Raw genomic sequence first — 25,561 nt, forward strand, 5'->3', positions numbered from 1 at the left:
ACATGTCAATTCGATAAACCCATGTTGCAGAGAACTCATCATTTTAATTATTTAGACCAACAGTGAATTTCATTTACACTGCAATACATTGATTGATAGTTTTGTTTATTTTACCGCTTTTCTGATTACATTTTATTTATATTTGTTACAATTTTACGTAAATAGTAAAATATTGAGCTATTAACCACGCTCTGTGGAATGCAAGTCATTGTATGCAAATGTAGAACTTGACGTTGTATAGTTTATGGAAAAAAGCGTGAAACAGAAATCGGGTTTGGTATATTTGCTATTAACAGTTCCAAAAAGGGCGAATACATGTACTTCACACAAAACCAAAAAGGAAAGCGCATTGTTGCCGATTAAGAACTAATTACGTGTGCATTTAAGTTATCTAGAGTTGATTTAAGTTAATCCCACACATTTGTGGTGAGATTTGTTTGTGTATTGTCACCAAGTTGCATTGATGTTGTCATGACGATGCCATGGGGCGACGCCCTCACTGGCGGAGTCCACATGCCGTCATGACAACGCATGCAAAGTATTTAGACTATTGGTTGAACGATTAACAATGTCGTTTATAAAAAATGGGGGGTTCTAGCGTATTAAGTGAGAAGAGGACCGGGGGCGTATGGTGACGATTTTAGTGGTAATAAATATCCGGCTATACTATATTACTAGTGTCCTTATGACTGAATGGTGCGTATAAGTGTCGAGCGATCCTGGTGTACCACTCACTGCCTTGCGAGTTACCCATTACCCGTTACAACCACTTCCCGTATATTCAACCTGACGAACCATCCACCCATAACAACCCCTGATAGACGAAACCCGCATTGTTTACAGTATACTGTGACAAGCGTAATTCCTTGTTCAACTTTTGTTCGTCATCTTGGTTGTCTCGATTATGAATCACTTGTTTAACAATGGTGTAGACTTCAGTTATGATCGGTACACTGATGATGAAGACAGCACCAATCCACGCCCAGCCTTGGGACACACCGACCCAGATGTTGAACTCAGTAGCGTCCATAACATTAATAGCGATCATAGAGGCAGGCCATATTATTATAAGGATTGCTGTCAAAAGTACAGCGCTAACTATCGCTGCAATCTTGGCAACCCTGAACGTTTTCTCCACTAGTTTCAACTCAGGTCGGTTAGACAAACGCTTAGAATCGTAGTGCCCGATTTCGCTGAAATGAAAGTAACCAAAATAAAGGTAAGTGATTGCGTATTTAGACGTTTCACATACGTTTTCATAAATAATATATACTCGACTTCATCTTTGTATCTTCATTTTCTTCAATTTTCTAAAAATGTTTCCCATGCAAACATATTAGTGAGTCAACTTGGGAGTATCTAAATTCATAAGGTCGAATACCCATAAATTATTTGATTTTAGTAGCAAACCACAAATATCAACTTTAGAATCGTTTACGACCGACATTGTAGCAACAAAGGATTGCGTCTTGAAACAAGGCGAAGGGAAACCATTGTTGTGTCGGGAGACGATTGAACTACTTCATATTGGGTCAATTGACGGAACAGCTAGCTATCAGAAATTAACATTCTCAGAGAATACAAAAACATACTGTTTATTTGTTGTAGTCACGAAAGATAACACAATCAAATTTAACATTGCGACCACAGTTAAGCCAATTGCACAACCAGGTCGCAGAATCACGTACAGTCTCAGCAAGATCATTGACGGGAAATAATGAGAACCGTAAATGTGTCTATTTGATTGCGTAGTTTGCTGTGTATTCTTGGACTGCATACTCATCATATATGAATTCTTATATCTCTTGACTTATGTGTGAACAATTCAGATTCTAATTATTAAATGGTGGAGCTAGCTAGCTAGTCTATTTTTCAGTTGGTAGTTGTTTTATCTTGTTGAATATAGTAATTGATTCAATAAACATTAATTGTTGGAAATACACAGTTTTGGATTTGTTTTAGTATCTTATTTGGTTCCAATGGAAATTATGTCATGAATTTGTTTTTGCGTATCTGTTAACCGACTTAATTAGTTGATTATTAGCGAATTGCTGTGTTATGTCTGTCATCGTTTAGGCCTATTTGAAGTTTTGGACGGGACTTGGCTCAGTGATTTGGAACTAATTACCAGATAACCGCCGCTATTCAGACTACTCATTCTGACAGTTTATATTCATAGTTATTAATGTAATGAACGATTAATCAAAGATATGACGTATTCAGTACTTAGTGTGATTGGCTTTATGATTGAAAGTTACGCCCTAGAGTCTTTTTACTGTTTTGTAATTGGTTAGAGTTTTGAAAATGAATAAAGAGAGTTTGAGTTGGTCTTGGGGAGCACAGTACGATAGACGCAGTCGAGAGCAGTCCTGGAGAGCTTTGGGGCGAGCGTTGACGCAGTCTAAGAGAGTCTTGGGTCAGCCTTGCGATAGTCTTGGGGATTTTTCCCCAGGGCGCTGTGTCTTATAGAGTGCTCGATTGACCGACTAAGACGAAAGCTGAAACGTATTTCGTTGTGTGTGTCTTATTTGACTGTAAAGCTTAAGTGACTTTCCCGATCCCGCACCTCAAGGGGACGAGATATAGAGACGAGACGAGATTCCCCCCTGACACGTGTGGAGAACCCAGAGGAGAAGATTTTCCCCCTGATACGTGAGTGGAGATCCCGGGCAGGTGTTTAACACACATTGACATCCTGTGAAGGAAAGTGAAATGGCGAAGGTGTGTCTTTCTTGCGAACCGAACTAACTGGCTCGATGGCAGAGACAAAACTGCGCTTGACGACTAACGACTTTACCCGAACGACACCGATGTACAACGCTGAAGAGATGAAGACTTCGAAGCTCCTTCGGAAGGACCAGTATCGTATAGGACTGAATAATTAATTATTGAGCGACATTAAAGACAAGGAGATGATAAAGAACGACCCGGACTAACGCGACAAGAGAAGAGACGCTTATAGACTTTGACTTTAGCTATCTGTGTATTGCTTAGAGAACCGCTCCTTGGACACTGTAACTGACACTGTGTAACTCAGGACGTTGAACTCTTTTCCACAATCCCAACACCATTGCTCAGTAATGTAATGTATTGCTTGCTTTTCCTATCTTTTTTCTTACCGTTTTTTTTTTGTGGTGTTAAATTGTATGTTACTAGTATGTAAGCGCCCAGATCTTTCTTTTTGAAATGATATTTAGTGACGGGCGAGGTCCTTTATAACGATTTAAGCGCGCCTCAGTGGACAAGTATTTGCAACACAGTGTTTTGAGTTTTGTGATGTTTTATGGTGTTTTAATGAGTTTATGAGTAAGCATTATGATAAGGAAAGTAATGCCCCAATGAGTTTTTTTAAGAGTTGAGAGTTGTCGAGTACAGAGATATCGACGTTTTAAGAGTTGTTTTTGTTTATGTGTTGTTTCCGGAATACTTCTGACGCTTTTTGAGTTGATAGCACCTTTGTAACGTTTTTAATATCTTTTTGGAATGAGAGTGTGGTGCGCTTATATATGTATTATTTGATAACGCAAGCTTTTGTTCATGATTGACAGGTTTATATGTAATTCAGTAGTTTCTATCGTTTTAGTCTTTTTCCCGTCTTTATTGCCAGAGAAGTAATGTATTATGATAGCTTTATCTTTGCATTCCGTTTCCACGCCGTATGACTTTTGTTTAGATTAACGACTCGTGAGTTCAGTTGAAATTTATAAGCGTAGATGACAGGAGTTTGATTAATAGCTTGTTTATTCATTGTTTATTAGTTACCGCTTTGCAATGCTTTAACCGAGAGACGCATCCCTGGTAATCACGTGATCATGCTGTCGACTGCAGCGATTGGCTGATCGCTTGGTTACACCGCCACGCCTTAGTTTTTTTGACCTTTTGATATAGAGTTTGTAACCTTAGTAACGGAGACAGTGCAGCGAAGGGTTACCTCAGCGAACCTGTTTGAGAAAAGTGAGTCGATTGGTAGCCTTTCACTTGTTTTTACCTTGCCCGTACCATCAAAGATGGAAGGGAAAGGTATATTAAGAGAACATTTTTGTCCGGCGTTGTCGTTGTCGTTGTCGTCGTCGTCGTTGTTAATAATTGTTATTGTGTGCATAATAACTTTACTAATTCTATTCCAAACTTTATCAAACTTGGTCACCTTATTCATCAGTATAAAGTCTTCCCTGAGTTTGAACAACAGATGTCCTGTATGAAAATATCATGCAAAAATTGAGAAAATATGATAAAATATTTTGACTGTTTCTACTTGACTGATCACTGGTGATACACATCAAAGGTCACCGATTTCAGTGGAAATATGCATTGTTGTATGTGTTCAATGAAGCGAATGATTTATCTTGTAATAATATCCTTGGTAATGTATCTCAGAATCCCATACTGGGTTTCAAAACCAACTCATGGAGAGATTGCACAGTCTGATACACATTTGCAAACCTACAAATAAAATCTTTACAGAAAACAAGATGTCAGAAAATCAATATAAGCACTCCTATGAACTGGGTGCCTAACTTTGATCAAGATCTGAAGCTAATAGAAAATCTGTTTAGTTCAAAGTTATCAAATCAAAAACAATACACAAAAAATACATTAAAAGCAAAACATTTCATCCACATTTTAAAAAGACAATTATTCTAAAATATATGTATTCTGTATTTGACAAACAGTTCATTCGACAAATGAAAACTCACAGGAATATGTTTCAGCTATTAGAACAGAATGATAGAGTTTTTATAATACTAGTTTAAAAACGCACTTCAAAGATTGCAGTGTTTGAAGATGTAGATTCTCAGGAGGCAACGGTACTGTTGACTTCACCCTCCACTGGACACCAACTATTTACTGTGGAATACTTTATTTTCGCTGGAATAAATTTTCGCTGAAAAGGCTTTTTAGGCGTTTTGTGTGGAATTTATTTTCACTGATTTTTGATGAGTTTAATGTGAAATATAGAGAAAAAAGTATATTCGCTGGATTTTATTTTCACGGAAACATCCCTTCAGTGAAAATAAATTCCAAGTGAAAATAAAGTATTCTACAGTAAGTTGATTTGCATACAAAGCAGAGCTTGCAACATGATAGCTATTCATAAAGGGAGTTTTTTTTTACTTTTCATATAATACAGTAGTCACACAATGAGGCAGTTCATATTTGTCTCAGTGAATCATTAATTTTCGACAGACGCCTGTACAAAATACTTGGACTAAAGCCAGCTAAATTTTTCTGTTATCTTGCATGTTTTATGAATCTATTCACATCTAAATGCAGCACTTTTTTTTGCAATGAGACATTTGTTTTTATTCTAAAATATCTGAATTACTTTGAATAAAGCTGGAAATTATGTTCCTTAAAATAATTAAACAAATAAGGCATGTTTTTGTAAGATATTTACATCTTTTAAGGACATTCGGTAGACTGATTCCCCACTGTTGGTTCAACCCCAAAACTTGTTTGTATTCAAAATTAATTATGACAATGCATATTTATATTGAAACAAACTATGATAAAGGGAATTATATTATATAACAAAGGGCAAGGTCACCAGAGTTCAACTATGTTTTTTTTATAACCATTGATATTTGTGACTTTATAACCATTGTTTTTAGACTTTATAATCATTGTACTTAATTAGTGTGTTTTACTCTTTTGATTTATACCTTTTCTTAGTATTGTATTTAACCTGTATGACGATGAGTAGATATCGGTATCTTTGATTTGTGAACGTGCAATGCCGGGAGGCATATCTCTCAGTTTGGGTGAAGGGATGTGTCATGAATTTGTTTTTGCGTATCTGTTAACCGACTTAATTAGTTGATTATTAGCGAATTGCTGTGTTATGTCTGTCATCGTTTAGGCCTATTTGAAGTTTTGGACGGAACTTGGCTCAGTGATTTGGAACTAATTACCAGATAACCGCCGCTATTCAGACTACTCATTCTGACAGTTTATATTCATAGTTATTAATGTAATGAACGATTAATCAAAGATATGACGTATTCAGTACTTAGTGTGATTGGCTTTATGATTGAAAGTTACGCCCTAGAGTCGTTTTACTGTTTTGTAATTGGTTAGAGTTTTGAAAATGAATAAAGAGAGTTTGAGTTGGTCTTGGGGAGCACAGCATGATAGACGCAGTCGAGAGCAGTCCTGGAGAGCTTTGGGGCGAGCGTTGACGCAGTCTAAGAGAGTCTTGGGTCAGTCTTGCGATAGTCTTGGGGATTTTTCCCCAGGGCGCTGTGTCTTATAGAGTGCTCGATTGACCGACTAAGACGAGAGCTGAAACGTATTTCGTTGTGTGTGTCTTATTTGACTGTAAAGCTTAAGTGACTTTCCCGATCCCGCACCTCAAGGGGACGAGATATAGAGACGAGACGAGATTCCCCCTTGACACGTGTGGAGAACCCAGAGGAGAAGATTTTCCCCCTGATAATTAACGAACAGAGAAATATCAGCATGAATATAAATCCAAACACGTAGAAATACAAACCTAAAATTATGTTCTAACTACTGTTCTGTTACATTACGTTATTAGAGTGAACGAATTCATGAACATGGTTTATAATTATAGATTGTGTTTCATGCTCTTGAAATTGTATAATCAAATCAAGTCATTGTTGAAAAAACGTTCCCTATGAATGAACAACAATTATTAAAAATAGTCATACCTGGCACATCTGTCAGCCCAGGGAAGCAAATGGTTATCAATGTCACGTGTCTTCTCCCATTCCTCTTCCTTCTGATCATCAGTCATGTGACGGTTGGTGGCAAGGTACACAGTGATAGTTAGAATGGCACCTGTTAGTATTGCCGCAATGTTACCATTCAACATACTGAGTTCCTTACCTAAGGTATGTGAGCAGCCCAAGGACATTACTAATTATTATTATTATATCAATTTAAATGCAACATGGCTGATTTCATTATCATACATATTTATATCAACATTGGTTTGAGAAAGCAATCATTGACCTGTATTTGTTAGAAACACGTCAGAGCGCAATCCACCATCGAATGTTGATGCTGTAACTAACCATGCAGTTAGACAACACAGTGCGCCCCCAACTGTACCTATCACTGCAGCTTTACCATCCAATCGTGTCCAAAAAACAGTCAGCGCTATCGGGTCCACACTAGACTCTATAACCACACCCATGAATAGATACGCCCAACCAAGGCTAATCTGTGGGATATAGATATCAGTTACAAGAATGGTAGTTAGCAATGTGAACCCCGAGGGTGTAGAGCGGAGGTGTCATACGTCAAATGGAGCACTCAGCAAATAACCCATTCTATCATTATATGCGGAAATTTAGCTTAGAAATAAATAACCAGTCCTCCATGTCATTCCCACATTCATTACCATGCAAACCCACAGTTCCAGAACAGTGTACTGGACTCAGACTGAAAGGAAACCAACTTGCAATGAGCGCAGAATAGGTGTAGTGTAGCACAGGTGGGTTATTGAATATCCAACTGCATAATTAGCTGAAGAGGAATCATTGTGTCCAATCATCATGATTAAATTGTACGAATATCCACATGCACACTCCGCTTTATAGATGTTTGTAAAGGTTTCTTAAAATGATATTAAAGAGGTTTGATAAATATATATACTCGTCGTTAGTGCAGATCTTAAACTAGGCTATGAATTCATATAAATTTAGCATTTATGATATCTACAGGTCAATTGTGTCGTATTTATAGCGTACTCAATTGTCTACTGGATTACACTATGGTTGGTCAGAAGCTGGCTCACCGCACTGATGAACTCCCATTCCTTGGTCAACCTGGAGAAGCCTTGGTAAGCTGAGTGGGCTCTCTTTGTAGATTAGTGAGAGAGTTATCGCATTGATGGCAGTAGTACTAAAGGGCTGTACTAAAAACTCGCTATTCATGGTATCATCTAAAGTAGTGGAGTAATAAATGTATATTCGGAAGAGTTACCCAGTGTATTTTTAGATTTACATTCAGACCTGTCATCGTGTGACTATGAAAGCAATATCACATGTTTGCGTCAATAGATGGCATATAGAAATTTTGAGTGATAAAAAAGTCTATTTGGCTCGTGCAACACCAATGACATGAAAAGTGAACACAGCATGGCCTGAATGAAATAAAGTTCAACATCTTGGAGTTGGCATCACCAATACGTAATGCTATAGAAGCCATCATCTCATAATATCAGATGATAGGATCCCCTGTTTAATTAACATATCTTTCGTGGCCATAGCCAGGGTGAAGTAGAAACAATTATGCCAATGCATGCATATGTCACGGGTATGAAATCTAGCTTTGGGCAGCACGTCCAATAACCATTTTGCCAAGGTGACAATAGCCCATGGCGATGCCAGACATTGATGAGCATCTTTGCATCAGTAGTAAACATCACTGTATATAGAAATGATTTGGATTTGACGTAGAACTGCGCACATTACCAACATGGAGAACCCAACGAACACCTGCTAAACTAAGCCCTCCATCAAACATATGGCGCCATGGAGCGTCTACTGTATTCTCATTGGAATGCTTTGATACTGGTGCTACGACATTATATAAGCATATGCATATCATCTTTAGCTTTATTAAGTCGGTCCTTTATTTTACCCTTCTTAGAATTGTTGCTATAGCATTAACTTTCCTTGCAGTCACCTATCAAGGATATTTTGTGAGCTGCACATGAGCAATCTGAGGTGGTTATGTATGGGTGGGTTCTCAACAGATGTCATTGTCATTCTTTTCAGCATTATAATTTCTAGTACTCTTTGTAATATTGTATATTGTACATGGGCACACAGATCCAAATTGACAATATTTAGCTCTTGTTAAGGTCACAGTAAGAGAGGCTAATTACATGCTATAGCAGTGATACAGCTTCTAGGTAGCATTCCTAATGCATTCCTAATAAATGGGTCCGTCTCTAGACTAGACTAGATTGGCTGATTTGCAGGAGGATTGAGGGAAGCATGGTGGCTAACTCTGAGTATAGTTGAAGCATAGCTTGTCCGGAAGTCTTTGTCATAGCTGTTCCTGGCTTCATACCTGGCATATAGCCATAATAATCGCTCATGATGTCAATCTGATCCATCATCAGGGCAACATATCATTTACAACACGTGGAAATGGTCCTTTTTTGTGTGCCAAGCTTCGCTTTCAGACTGTGCATTTAGTTTCTCTGAATCATGGTTTCTCGAGGCAGTACCCAAGTACACTCTGAAGGCAATTTAAGAGCTAAAGGTTTAGTGGGATATGGAAATTGTTCTCAAAACCATTCAAGATGGCGGCATCTTTATCCATTGACCATCTTAGTACCATTGCCTGATGAACAGATATATACTTTGATAGTGTTTCTGTCAGTACTGGTGTCAATGCCTAATAATGGGTGTTATTCTGCTACGGAGGCGTGTATGGTATCTCGTTAACCAGGTGGCAGTGCTGAGGATGCATGTCCTGTTTGTGCTGAAGGCTAAACCAGGTGAATTGAGTTGAATTTCCCTTCAGCTGATCCTGGCCATTTCAATGAGTATTGGGCCTACAGGCTAATGAGAGACATAACAAATAAACTTGTGTTTGGGTTTGTTTGGATGAGGCCATCTGTCAGGATCCTTTAATCTATGTTTTTGCCATATTGTCACAAACCCAGCAAATAGAAGTGTGCAGGGAATCATGCAAATAAACAGGTTTGCATTGCTATGGGATAACAGTCATAAACGTTATTGACAGGTCATAATACTTCACAACTCTGGAAGGACAATTTGAATATACCAGGTGTGCTTGTTATTTACATAACAAAAGATATTTACGATCTACTGACTTGCCTACGTGAGGCAGCTGCTAGCAAGACCACATTCTGATTGGCTAATGTGGAAACCCAGGTGGTGTAGCTGAATCTGGGTCATTTATGCCTATAAATAAGCTAGATTGGAGACAGTTGTGGACCACTATTTCAACTGAGTACCATGTGTGTTGCTGCTGCGATATTGTGAGACAAGTGATACTGGCTTCAATCATCATTCTGTGAGACTTGTATTTATTCTTTGTATTATTCTGTACTTTGTTTCTTGGAATTATTCTGAGATGTATTAAAGCCAGGAGCTTTAACTCGATATTTTGGTGTGTGCGTATTTTATTTCTAGTACTATTGTCTTATCTACCATATCCTAGCAGTGTAAGAGCCCCTATGTGGTCCAGTGTGAGTTATGTGGTAGCCCCTCTCAATAGTAATAAGCAGGCCTTACATTGACACCATCTATAATAGCTCCTCCACACAGAATATAAACTCTAAAGTCATAGAAGTCTGCCAGTCAGTTACTCATAACTTTATCTCGGTCAATCATCCATTCTGTCTGCCTTACAGGAATTGCAAGTGGGTTGATGGTTTGTAGATATCCGTAGTGCCCTGCGCAGGTAGGTCGTTCAAATAATCTTTGGGCTGTTAACATATAATTCCCCTCTTCAAGACAATATAATCAATGGCTAGGATGAAGGCTGCTTTTTAGGGCTGACCTCACCCTGGGTTACATTGGCATGATCAAATAAACTAACTCGTTAAAGCTACATTAAAGTTGGAGGATAATGACCTCAAAACAAGTGGTAACATTATCATTACGAGTAGAAAAATGTCGTCAATTGTTATGTTATGCTACCACTAGGCATATGAATTTATAGCACTGCCAGCAGGGGTCATATCCAGATTTGTATACAGGTTGCATCTAATGTTCAGTTTAAAGGCTGTGATGATTTTAAATACCGTGCTAGAAAATCATACTATTATTATACATTGATACTATTACTCTTAAATATCCACTCTTGATTGGCATAAAATGAAAATCATATTAAATTTCAGTTTGTCTGACATTAAAAATATTGGACAGTTTGACGACTGAAAGGTTAAAAAACGGCGAAATCAAAACAGTCTTTATTCTAGTATATAAAGATGACGTAAATGAGATCCAACGAAAGCCCACCAATCTTATCAAAGCACAACTTTGACCATGCCACGGACCGTCGTCTCCTTGGTTTTCACATACACTCAAGTAGTACTCTTCATGTGACAGTCAATAACATACGGTATGTTGTGGATGCGTCAGGAGACTTTTTTTCTACAACATAATTTTATCAGAACCAGTATAAAAAAGAATTTATTTTAATTTGAAGTCAGTGATTTACTGACCTGCATAGCTTGTAAGAACAGAGTCAAGGGTATAATGAGGATAGCTACCCAAAATATACACCAGTTCTCCTTTCCAATCAACACTTCTAGATACGGTCTATATGGACCATGTATGGGACATTTAAATGTGGGTAGGACTGCTGCCTTTGAACTATCGCGATCGCTGCAATCACATAAAACTTTGTATAAGATTTATTTAAAACCTGTCATTGCTAATTAATTAACAATAGTGCAAACGATGATCGTTTCACAATGCATCAGTAGTATTACATATTACAGTACTTTTTATTGTTTCTTTTGTATGACGTGGTGTAGTGTAGAATAGTGCAGTGTAGTGTAGTGCAGCGGTATGTTTTTTGGTATGATGCGGCAGGTGTGGCGCAGTGTCAATGGATTAGCGTTGTGGGGGCAATACAGTATGAATTATTGTCTTTTGTCCTAGCCTCATGTACAATATATATTCAATATATGCATACCTGTCATCTATCCCACATCTTTCGCACTGAGACATGCTGTAACATGCACACTAATTATCTTCATTCTCTGCTCGGTCACGATGCTTTCCACATAGTAAACAACTCTTGTGTCATTCATTGCCCGGTATGATCTCCAGTGTATCTGATAAAGGTCGTATACCAAGATTGAAGCCACTGCAATAACTTCTGCAGACCCCGTCGACGTCACAGCCATCAAAATCATCAACGTCATCAACATAGCGCCATAGCTGGAGGTACAAGCCCTAGTAAGTAAAGTAAAACATCACATTCATCGTCACATTCATGATTCGTCACATGGCAATACATAAAACAAATAATCGGGTAATGAGAGCACGAATAATTTGGTCATGGAAATTCAATATAATTGATTTATTGAGAGTATTGATTAAGAAGGCATTGAGAATAAGGGAATAATAGGGTAATAAAATTATAGTAATCAAATAAGAGAGTTATCGGGCAATGGAATGTGAGAAAAATAGTTTTGATAATGCAGGAAAACAAGGATTATGAGAATAGGATAAATTAGAGTGTGGGGATAAAGGTGCAATAAGAAAAACGGTTGTAATGGAGTAATGGAAATAATAGGTTAGAACATGAATAGAACAATAATCCAGCAAAGGTAATAATGGGATAACCAAGCAATAACAATAGGAAAATAATAGGGTCATGTGCTTCAAATCCACATATGCCAGACCCATATTAGTGGCAAAAGTGAATGGTATAGCAAACCATGTAAGTCCACCAGTGATAAATCCCCAGACGCCTTGTCTTGGTTTGGCTGCCACTATCGCAAATTTCAAGACCACGTACTCACTTCCAGTATACAAATTTAGAACTCACCCACCACATTAATTATACCGAACATTAGAGCGCCTCTTGACAGGAATGTTAGATAACTATTATCTTTGTTGCCGTCTGGACCAATAGCACAATTGAGTAAATTGTATACTTTGTCTGGTGTGCCTGAAAAAAGTAAAAGTATTATTAACTGTATCCATGTCTTAAAATAAATTATAATAGGATAGAGCCAGAATAAGCGAGCTCTTCTAGTATATACCAATTCCCCAAAAATTGTTGAGGCAGTGGGTAAATCCAGTCAAAAATCCTGCACGAATATCGGCTGTGTTGGAATGACTTGAAGAACTGTGTGGGTATTACTTGAAGAACTGTGTTGGAATGAATTTAATAACTATGTGGGAATGACTTGAAGAACTGTGTTGGAATGACTTGAAGAACTGTGTGGGTATGACTTGAAGAACTGTGTGGGAATGACTTGAATAACTGTGTTGGAATGGCTTGAAAACTATGTGGGAATGACTTGAAGAACTGTGTTGGAATGACTTGAAGAACTGTGTGGGTATGACTTGAAGAACTGTGTGGGAATGACTTGAATAACTGTGTTGGAATGGCTTGAAAACTATGTGGGAATGACTTGAAGAACTGTGTGGGTATGACTTGAAGAACTGTGTGGGTATGACTTGAAGAACTGTGTGGGAATGACTTGAAGAACTGTATGGGAATGACTTGAAGAACTGTGTGGGAATGACTTGAAGAACTGTGTGGGAATGACTTGAAGAACTGTGTGGGAATGACTTGAAGAACTGTGTTGGAATGGCTTGAAGAACTGTGTGGGAATGGCCTTAAGAACTGTGTGGGTATGACTTGAAGAACTGTGTGGGAATGACTTGAATAACTGTGTTGGAATGACTTGAAGAATTGTGTGGGAGTGGCTCGAAGGATTATGTTGGAATGGCTCGAACAATTGTGCCAAAATAGCTTGAAGAACTGCGTTGGAATGGCTTGAAACATGTGTAAGAATGGCTTGAATAATGTGTAAGAATGGCTTGAAGAACTGTGTGCAAATGACTTGGAGAACTGTGTGGGAATGGCTTGAATTAACTGTGTTGGAATGACTTGAAGAACTGTGATGGAATGGCTTGAAGAACTGTGTTGGAATGGCTTTAAGAAATGTGTTGGAATGGCTTGAAGAACTGTGTTGGAATGCATTGAAGAACTGTGTGCGAATGACTTTAAGAACTTGTAGGAATGGCTTGCGGAAATATGTTGGAATGGCTCGAAGAACTGCGTTGGAATAATTTGAAGAACTGTATGGAAATGGCTTGAGGAATTGTGTTGGAATGACTTGAAGAACTGTGAGGAAATAGCTTGAAGAACTGTCTTGTAATTGCTTGAAAACTGTGTAGGAATGGCTTAACGAATTGTGTTAGATTGGCTTGAAGAACTTGACGAATTATGTTGGAATGGCCCGACGAACTGTGTTATAATGATTTGAAGAACTGTGGGAATGGTTTGACGAAATGTGTTGGAATGACTCAAAGAACTGTGTTGGAATGACTTGAAGAACTGTGTTGAAATGGCTTGAAAACTGTGTAGAAATGGCTTGAAAAATGTATGGGAATGGTTTGACGAACTCTGTTGGAATGGCTTGACGTACTGTGTTGGAATGGCTTGACGAACTGTTTTGGAATGACTTGAAGAATTGTGTTGTAATGGCTTGGAAATTGTGTGGGAATGGTTTGACGAACTGTGTTGGAATGGCTTGAAGAACTGTGTTGGAATGGCTTGAAGAACCGTGTGGGAATGACTTGAAGAACTGTGTGGGAATGGCTTGAAGAACTGTGTGGGTATGACTTGAAGAACTGCGTGGGAATGACTTGAATAACTGTGTTGGAATGGCTTGAAGAACTGTGTTGGAATGACTTGAAGAATTGTGTGGGAGTGGCTCGAAGAATTATGTTGGAATGGCTCGAAGAATTGTGCCGAAATAGCTTGCAAAACTGCGTTGGAATGGCTTTAAACATGTGTAAGAATGGCTTGAATAATGTGTCAGAATGGCTTGAAGAACTGCGTACAAATGACTTGAAGAACTGTGTGGGAATGGCTTGAAGAACTGTGATGGAATGGCTTGAAGAACTGTGTTGGAATGGCTTGAAGAAATGTGTTGGAATGGTTTGAAGAACTGTGTTGGAATGGATTGAAGAACTGTGTGCGAATGACTTTAAGAACTGTGTGGGAATGGCTTGCGGAAATATGTTGGAATGGCTCGAAGAACTGCATTGGAATAATTCGAAGAACTGTATGGAAATGGCTGAGGAATTGTGTTGGAATGACTTGAAGAACTGTGAGGAAATAGCTTGGAGAACTGTCTTGTAATTGCTTGAAAACTGTGTAGGAATGGCTTAACGAATTGTGTTGGATTGGCTTGAAGAACTTGACGAATTATGTTGGAATGGCCCGACGAACTGTGTTATAATGATTTGAAGATCTTGGCTTGAAAACTGTGTAGGAATGGCTTGAAAACTGTATGGGAATGGTTTGACGAACTGTGTTGGAATGGCTTGACGAACTGTGTTGGAATGGCTTGACGAACTGTGTTGGAATGGCTTGACGAACTGTGTTGGAATGACTTGAAAACTGTATGGGAATGGTTTGACGAACTGTGTTGGAATGGCTTGACGAACTGTGTTGGAATGGCTTGACGAACTGTGTTAGAATGGCTTGACGAACTGTGTTGGAATGACTTGAAGAACTGTGTTGTAATGGCTTGGAAGTTGTGTCGGAATGGCTTGACGAATTGTGTAGGAATGAACCAAGTTATACATTAAGTATTTAGCACGAGATAAAAAAAAACTGTGAGTATTGCAACAGAACATTGATCAAAACTATAATATTTTATTATTAAGTGGAAATATTAAATATGCATAATGTTTGCTAAAAAATCGTTGGTACTGAGCGAATTTATTTGAGAGTTCGTATCAACTAAATCAACTTACCAAGAGGGTTGTCCTCCACATCGGGTTCGTTATAAATTTTCATCACAAATATAAGAATAATGATGAATATTAAAGTTGTGTTGAAATAAGAGACGTAAAATGTAGCACCAAGTCCGCCAACAAATGTATATCCACCAATAACAGCCACTATAATCATTGCAGCTAACTCTAAGCTTAAGTTTTCAACTAGTGTTGTCATGACAGCAGCAGCACCTAATCAAAACCATACGAATACTAAATACATGTAGTAGTAAAATTTAATGAATACAATAAATAGAAACAATTATTTAGATCTATGTCGGCTATTTTAGACAAAGACATGCACGAACATACCAGCAACCACCTACAGTGTAATGTAAAAGTCTAAATGGCGCCACCTAGCGACCTTCGCAGTACAATGTCAGACCATATTAATACATCCACCTAACATCAACACTGATGTTACGATAACATTTGTCATCAGAGCAAAAAAACAAAACACCATGTGGACCTTTTTGCCAAACCTCGCTTGTATAACCTGGAGAAATGTTTTGGCACCAGGGGCTCGTATCTTCAATTGAATCGACAACATTGCAAAGAGAATGATCTGTATGGTGGCTGATCCCATACTGAAATAACAAGAATATAACAGTACGTTATTTATTATAGTGCCTCTTGTCTTTAATTAAACGTAAAATGCAACCGCTTTGCTGCAATCTTTTTGAAGTAAACCTTCAAGAACCAGTGAATTATTTTGTGTATTGTTATAGTCATTTCATTTGACAGAATAAACAGCAACGGTCAACACTTCAATTAGAACTAAAATACGGCCTTAATAGCATTATTTAAATTATGACGTTCTCAAGTTTTGATTTTTTCAAAGGCGAATCTTCGGTAAATAATGATATATTTTATAATGTAATACTTACCTTAGCCGCCACTGTGGACGACTGTAGCAGTGTTGCTGCCCACGTCCACTGTGAGACTATTGTGGTAGCTGTCAGTCCAACTGACACTTCACCGCCGGCATCAAAGTCAGTGTCAAAATTATCCTGCAACCAAAAATAGAGTACTTAAAAATATTTGTTGTGATGACATATTATTTGTATTGTTTATTTATATTATTTTGTATAGTGATTTAGCTATTTAGCTATATTTGTATTGTTTATTTATATTATTTTGTATAGTGTGTTAGCTATTTAGCTATATTTGTATATTGATCATTAACTCTCGTACTCAATAATATACCATCTTGTCATTAAAATATCGAAACCCGGATGTATTTATGAAAACATAGGTAAATAATGCGTCATACGGCACAGTCATTATTGGAATTATTTTCTAGGCCACGAATAAACATTTTTCACAAGTTTGCTTTCACTAAATTTTAATCTAGGAAAACAAACTAAAATGATGAACATTATGATATATTACGCATTTTTTTTTAAAAAGTAACTTTTTCAAAACCCAAATAAAAGTAAATGAAAATAGCTCCAAGGATCGGCTTGAGATATTGAACCATTATTTATTGATATGTCAAAGTATGAAAGTATTAGTAAAGGCATATTTGCAATACATCTCTGGAAATTAGATATGTGCTTACTTGACCGGGTCACTTGACCAGCTAATATTTTATTCTAATCATTTTATCAATGCGGACAATATTCAGTTAAGAATAAATGTGTAAATTAAATAGATTCACATTACTACAGTTAAATGTAATGTGAATGTATAATAAATAGTTCATCCTAATCTTCACCCTGTGCACAACTGTTCACTTAGTAGTGAATGTGTGTCTATAATTGATCAATGAAATTAGATATGTGCATATTTAAATAGGTTGCACGGAATTTTTTGTATGTAATAATATACAAGTTTCGATTAAATACATTGCACATTACGGCCAAATGGTCCAAGTGGTTTTCATTTTATGACGGCCAATAACATTGATAGAACGAGTGTGATATAAACCTTATTAATTAGAATAAAAAATAATAGGTTTTGCAGTCACCAATGTGTTAGCGCTGTGGATGTCTGCAAACCTAAAAACAATAGATTTTGCAGTCTCCCCGTGTGCTGGCGCTGTGGATGTCGCCAAACCTAAAAACAATGGGTTTGCAGTCACCCCATGTGCTGCTGGCGCTGTTGATGCCTGCAAACATAAAAACAATAGGTTTTGTAGTCACCCATGCGCTGCTGGCGCTGTTGATGTCTGCAAACATAAAAACATAGGTTTTGCAGCAAGTTACATTTTGTGCAAGCTTAAAAGTATTAATATTTAAAAAAACGTACAATAAAAGGGATTTCAATACAACCGAGTTTAATATTTATATAAACTGTACCTTTACTAACCCTAACTGTACCATACTTTACCCTTTACTAACCCTAAACTGTACCATACTTTACCCTTTACTAACCCTAACTGTACCATACTTTACCCTTTACTAACCCTAACTGTACCATGCTTTACCCTTTACTAACCCTAAACTGTACCATTCTTTATCCTTTACTAACCCTAAACTGTACCATACTTTGCCATTTACTAACCCTAAACTGTACCATACTTTACCCTTTACTAACCCTAAACTGTACCATACTTTACCCTTTACTAACCCTAAACTGTACCATACTTTACCCTTTACTAACCCTAAACTGTACCATACTTTACCCTTTACTAACCCTAAACTGTACCATACTTTAACCTTTACTAACCCTAATCTGTACCATACTTTACCCTTTACTAACCCTAAACTGTACCATACTTTACCCTTTACTAACCCTAAACTGTACCATACTTTACCCTTTACTAACCCTAAACTGTACCATACTTTAACCTTTACTAACCCTAATCTGTACCATACTTTACCCTTTACTAACCCTAAACTGTACCATACTTTACCCTTTACTAACCCTAAACTGTACCATACTTTACCCTTTACTAACCCTAAACTGTACCATACTTTACCCTTTACTAACCCTAAACTGTACCATACTTTACCCTTTACTAACCCTAAACTGTACCATACTTTAACCTTTACTAACCCTAAACTGTACCATACTTTACCCTTTACTAACCCTAAACTGTACCATACTTTACCCTTTACTAACCCTAAACTGTACCATACTTTAACCTTTACTAACCCTAATCTGTACCATACTTTACCCTTTACTAACCCTAAACTGTACCATACTTTACCCTTTACTAACCCTAAACTGTACCATACTTTAACCTTTACTAACCCTAAACTGTACCATACTTTACCCTTTACTAACCCTAAACTGTACCATACTTTACCCTTTACTAACCCTAAACTGTACCATACTTTAACCTTTACTAACCCTAATCTGTACCATACTTTACCCTTTACTAACCCTAAACTGTACCATACTTTACCCTTTACTAACCCTAAACTGTACCATACTTTAACTTTTACTAACCCTAAACTGTACCATACTTTACCCTTTACTAACCCTAAACTGTACCATACTTTACCCTTTACTAACCCTAAACTGTACCATACTTTAACCTTTACTAACCCTAATCTGTACCATACTTTACCCTTTACTAACCCTAAACTGTACCATACTTTACCCTTTACTAACCCTAAACTGTACCATACTTTAACCTTTACTAACCCTAAACTGTACCATACTTTACCCTTTACTAACCCTAAACTGTACCATACTTTACCCTTTACTAACCCTAAACTGTACCATACTTTAACCTTTACTAACCCTAATCTGTACCATACTTTACCCTTTACTAACCCTAATCTGTACCATACTTTACCCTTTACTAACCCTAAACTGTACCATACTTTACCCTTTACTAACCCTAAACTGTACCATACTTTACCCTTTACTAACCCTAAACTGTACCATACTTTACCCTTTACTAACCCTAAACTGTACCATACTTTAACCTTTACTAACCCTAATCTGTACCATACTTTACCCTTTACTAACCCTAAACTGTACCATACTTTACCCTTTACTAACCCTAAACTGTACCATACTTTAACCTTTACTAACCCTAATCTGTACCATACTTTACCTGTTACTAACCCTAAACTGTACCATACTTTATTCTCTACTAACCCTAAACTGTACCATACTTTACCCTTTACTAACCCTAAACTGTACCATACTTTACCCTTTACTAACCCTAACTGTACCATACTTTAACCTTTACTAACCCTAATCTGTACCATACTTTACCCTTTACTAACCCTAAACTGTACCATACTTTACCCTTTACTAACCCTAAACTGTACCATACTTTACCCTTTACTAACCCTAAACTGTACCATACTTTACCCTTTACTAACCCTAAACTGTACCATACTTTACCCTTTACTAACCCTAAACTGTACCATACTTTACCCTTTACTAACCCTAAACTGTACCATACTTTACCCTTTACTAACCCTAAACTGTACCATACTTTACCCTTTACTAACCCTAAACTGTACCATACTTTAACCTTTACTAACCCTAATCTGTACCATACTTTACCCTTTACTAACCCTAAACTGTACCATACTTTACCCTTTACTAACCCTAAACTGTACCATACTTTACCCTTTACTAACCCTAAACTGTACCATACTTTACCCTTTACTAACCCTAAACTGTACCATACTTTACCCTTTACTAACCCTAAACTGTACCATACTTTAACCTTTACTAACCCTAATCTGTACCATACTTTACCTGTTACTAACCCTAAACTGTACCATACTTTACCCTTTACTAACCCTAAACTGTACCATTCTTTATCCTTTACTAACCCTAAACTGTACCATACTTTGCCATTTACTAACCCTAAACTGTACCATACTTTACCCTTTACTAACCCTAAACTGTACCATACTTTAACCTTTACTAACCCTAAACTGTACCATACTTTACCCTTTACTAACCCTAAACTGTACCATACTTTACCCTTTACTAACCCTAAACTGTACCATACTTTACCATTTACTAACCCTAAACTGTACCATACTTTACCCTTTACTAACCCTAAACTGTACCATACTTTACCCTTTACTAACCCTAAACTGTACCATACTTTACCCTTTACTAACCCTAAACTGTACCATACTTTACCCTTTACTAACCCTAAACTGTACCATACTTTACCCTTTACTAACCCTAAACTGTACCATACTTTACCCTTTACTAACCCTAAACTGTACCATACTTTACCCTTTACTAACCCTAACTGTACCATACTTTACCCTTTACTAACCCTAACTATACCATGCGTTACCCTTTACTAACCCTAAACTGTACCATGCTTTACCCTTTACTAACCCTAAACTGTACCATTCTTTATCCTTTACTAACCCTAAACTGTACCATACTTTGCCATTTACTAACCCTAAACTGTACCATACTTTAACCTTTACTAACCCTAATCTGTACCATACTTTACCTGTTACTAACCCTAACTGTACCATACTTTAACCTTTACTAACCCTAAACTGTACCATACTTTACCCTTTACTAACCATAATCTGTACCATACTTTACCCTTTACTAACCCTAACTGTACCATGCTTTACCCTTTACTAACCCTAAACTGTACCATACTTTACCCTTTACTAACCCTAAACTGTACCATACTTTACCCTTTACTAACCCTAAACTGTACCATACTTTACCCTTTACTAACCCTAAACTGTACCATACTTTACCCTTTACTAACCCTAAACTGTACCATTCTTTATCCTTTACTAACCCTAAACTGTACCATACTTTACCCTTTACTAACCCTAACTGTACCATACTTTGCCCTTTACTAACCCTAACTGTATCATACTTTACCCTTTACTAACCCTAAACTGTACCATACTTTACCCTTTACTAACCCTAAACTGTACCATACTTTAACCTTTACTAACCCTAATCTGTACCATACTTTACCCTTTACTAACCCTAAACTGTACCATACTTTACCCTTTACTAACCCTAAACTGTACCATACTTTACCCTTTACTAACCCTAAACTGTACCATACTTTACCCTTTACTAACCCTAACTGTACCATGCTTTACCCTTTACTAACCCTAAACTGTACCATACTTTACCCTTTACTAACCCTAAACTGTACCATGCTTTACCCTTTACTAACCCTAAACTGTACCATACTTTACCCTTTACTAACCCTAAACTGTACCATACTTTACCCTTTACTAACCCTAAACTGTACCATACTTTACCCTTTACTAACCCTAAACTGTACCATACTTTACCCTTTACTAACCCTAAACTGTACCATACTTTAACCTTTACTAACCCTAACTGTACCATGCTTTACCCTTTACTAACCCTAAACTGTACCATACTTTACCTTTTACTAATCCTAAACTGTACCATACTTTACCCTTTACTAACCCTAACCTGTACCATACTTTACCTTTTACTAACCCTAAACTGTACCATACTTTACCCTTTACTAACCCTAAACTGTACCATACTTTGCCCTTTACTAACCCTAAACTGTACCATACTTTGCCCTTTACTAACCCTAAACTGTACCATACTTTAACCTTTACTAATCCTAAACTGTACCATACTTTACCCTTTACTAACCCTAACCTGTACCATACTTTACCTTTTACTAACCCTAAACTGTACCATACTTTACCCTTTACTAACCCTAAACTGTACCATACTTTGCCCTTTACTAACCCTAACTGTACCATACTTTACCCTTTACTAACCCTAAAATGTACCATACTTTAACCTTTACTAATCCTAAACTGTACCATACTTTACCCTTTACTAACCCGAAACTGTACCATACTTTACACTTTACTAACACTAAACTGTACCATACTTTACCCTTTACTAACCCTAAACTGTACCATACTTTACCCTTTACTAACACTAAACTGTGCCACACTTTACCCTTTACTAACCCTAACTGTACCATGCTTTACCCTTTACTAACCCTAAACTGTACCATACTTTACCCTTTACTAACCCTAAACTGTACCATGCTTTACCTTTACTAACCCTAAACTGTACCATACTTTATCCTTTTCTAACCCTAAACTGTACCATACTTTGCCCTTTACTAACCCTAAACTGTACCATACTTTAACCTTTACTAACCCTAAACTGTACCATACTTTACCCTTTACTAACCCTAAACTGTACCATACTTTGCCCTTTACTAACCCTAAACTGTACCATACTTTATCCTTTACTAACCCTAAACTGTACCATATTTTACCCTTTACTAACCCTAAACTGTACCATACTTTACCCTTTACTAACCCTAAACTGTACCATACTTTACCCCTTACTAACCCTAAACTGTACTATACTTCACCCCTTACTAACCCTAAAATTCCCAGAGCTCAAAACGATCCTCTAAAAAATTAAAGAATCGATAAGTTGGTGGGTTTTTTTTTTTTCGTTGTCTTTTTCTCCTACTGTCATTTTGTAGTTGATTTTTTCCAATTTATCAAAAATGCACTTGGTTAGCTGTTCTGAACCATTTTTTCGTGATATATTATTATTATTCAAATAATGTTGGCATCCTTTCGTAATGATGTCTATGAGCAGCAGGACCCACCTGATCGATACCTATCCGACGTCGAGACAATTAGATCAACTCTGAACTGTTGAAAAATAGTGCGTTCCTTTCCAAGCCACCATTTATTGGGTGTGTGTGTTGTACAAACATGTCTAAACATGGAACTATGATGTTTACAGTGGGGAACAATGAGGGAGGGGAGTGCATACGCATGCGTAGAACCACACGTGAAGCCGCCCACAACACTTCAGACTGATTCGCTAATCGATTATTCGTAGATTTTTCTCACGATCATAGACTTGATCTTGTCTACGCGATGGTTCGGTTTTGCTCCAAATCAATCAACACAATTCTAGATGTATTTGAATATGGTCACTTGCTAGTAAACATAATTTACTGAGCCTCAGGCGGGAGCACAGATCAACACAACCTTTATACTGCGCGATGTCTAGTGTTCAAATAGAATTTTACTGCATTAAAAAATTTTCATGAGTCATGATTTTATCAGGCTAAACTGGTTATATTGGCTGCATTGTGTTTCTGAACTTGAATGTCGTCGATGGATTGGTAGAGAATAACACTTTTAATGCGACTCTAGTGTTTTATGTGTACGTACATTTGAGTTACTCACTTTATCCATAAACACCTTCACTCTGAGTAGATTGTAAGTCTTTGCTAAGATAAAAGTAAACACCCTAATAAGCTTGTATGTATATATATATATATATTAATATCCCCATCACATTATTATATAGGGCTTATATTATGTATTGACACACTTTTCATCTATATTTTCATACATATTTTGTAATGTAAATTTATTTCTTGTCAATAATTAATTTGCATGATTGTAATGGGCCGGAGGCCATTATACAATTAATAAAAACAATTATTATAAGTAAACACCCCGAAACATATAACTAGCAGAAGTGCCTCTGTTAACGTGATCCCGACATCCTCATATGCGTCGAAGGTGTACGTATCGTTGTATTCTTTTAGAAGACTGTTGCAGAAGGCGGTATTCTTAGTCTCCGCAATCACATCACCAATATTTGTTAAAGTAAATATAACCACGAAGTAACAAAGTACGTCCATGTTGATAGATGTATGGCCTCAATATGTGAGGGTTAACACGAGCGAGTAGTTCGGCGAAATTCGGGTTATTTCAAACGGTATCAAAATAGGGGGTGTCCACCCAAGTAATTAACATTCGAAATAGATAAATATTAACTTATACTTTTTCATCTTTGGTTCACCCTCTTCTCCGCAATGAATAATAAAACATTTCGATTATGATTGACAGACATGACCTGAAACGCTAAAATTCGTCAGTTTGAAAAGTGGTAAGACCCGTCATATACATATGCTGAAAGCCGGTGTAAACACAGTCAGCTGGCGCACACGTGATAATAAGATAAATACGATATTTACTATATGGGGGCCGCCATCTTGAATGCAGTATAAAACTAAATAGACAAGTTGTGAAACAAGTTTTTCAGATTCCTACAAATCAGGACAACAATGCCAATCTTTCACAAAAATACGGGTTTACATTAAGTCAACCGATAACAAAATTCGGCCGAATTCGGCGTTTTTGTGTGGAAAAATCCCTTAAATACGAACACCTAATTACACTAAGAACATAGAACACTTTTCCGGGGTATTTGCTGCTGTTTGCTGCATTCAAGACGGCGGCCTCCATATATTAAATATCGTATTTATTTTATTATCACGTGTGCGCCAGCTGACTGTGGTGTAAAGGCAACTACCCTGTACATATAGTCATTGAGTTGTGTTAACGTTAAGGTTATGGCATCTTACGTTTAATGTATATGAACAGCTTTGCAAAGGTAGTAAATGCGGTGATCTATGCGATCAGATGTCATTGTGTCTTGTGTTTGTCACGTTATCATATAGCGCGTGGTCTGACTCAGTCATGTAAAAAGAAGATAGTTATCGTACCACATAGAGTACGTTGACGAAATTAATTGCCACTTTTCGGCCGAGGTCTAGTAAAATTTGTTGATGCGCAGCACAGTGGACATTTACACCGATGAGGATCCATACGTGGCCGTCATTTCCTGTTATACTACTCACTGGTCGCTATTGTTTTAATCATTATTTCTTTATCCAACAACCAACACTTTAAACGTTTGCTCGTTATTCCTTCAGTTTCAGATCGATGTTGTTCTCGAGTTGCTGACGAACGTGCATGAGACAACAACTTACTCTTTAAGATTGTTTTTAATGGAAAGATCTTGAACTCGAGCAACGTTTCTTCTTATCAGTCAAGCTGTGTAGTAGCCACTCTATCAACTAGGCTTAGCAGTTGAGGGAAATAAACTAGTGGCCCGTAATTACACATGCATTGTTTCAGATGCCGTGTCATCCGAAATGATTTTTCTGATATTACCTATACAACTATATACGGATGAAAACATCGGAAATACAAAGTAGAGGGAACATTGATAGTTCCCAGGCTTTGCCAAAACAGCCAAGCCTAGAGAGCGTCTTTCTTATGAGGTTTATAATGTGTTTATTTTAATAAAATAAATCACGTGGCTAC

At 37.2% G+C, this 25,561-nt stretch overlaps 1 pseudogene; it reads right to left on the reverse strand.

Annotated features, from left to right (window-relative positions):
* Positions 1-781: 781 nt before the first annotated feature.
* On the reverse strand, positions 782-24,090 carry LOC146733835 (uncharacterized; annotated as a pseudogene).
* Positions 24,091-25,561: the final 1,471 nt, after the last annotated feature.

The sequence above is a fragment of the Saccoglossus kowalevskii genome, chromosome 16 (assembly GCF_978046115.1).
Source record: "Saccoglossus kowalevskii chromosome 16, keSacKowa6.1, whole genome shotgun sequence".
NCBI classification, from domain to species: domain Eukaryota; kingdom Metazoa; phylum Hemichordata; class Enteropneusta; family Harrimaniidae; genus Saccoglossus; species Saccoglossus kowalevskii.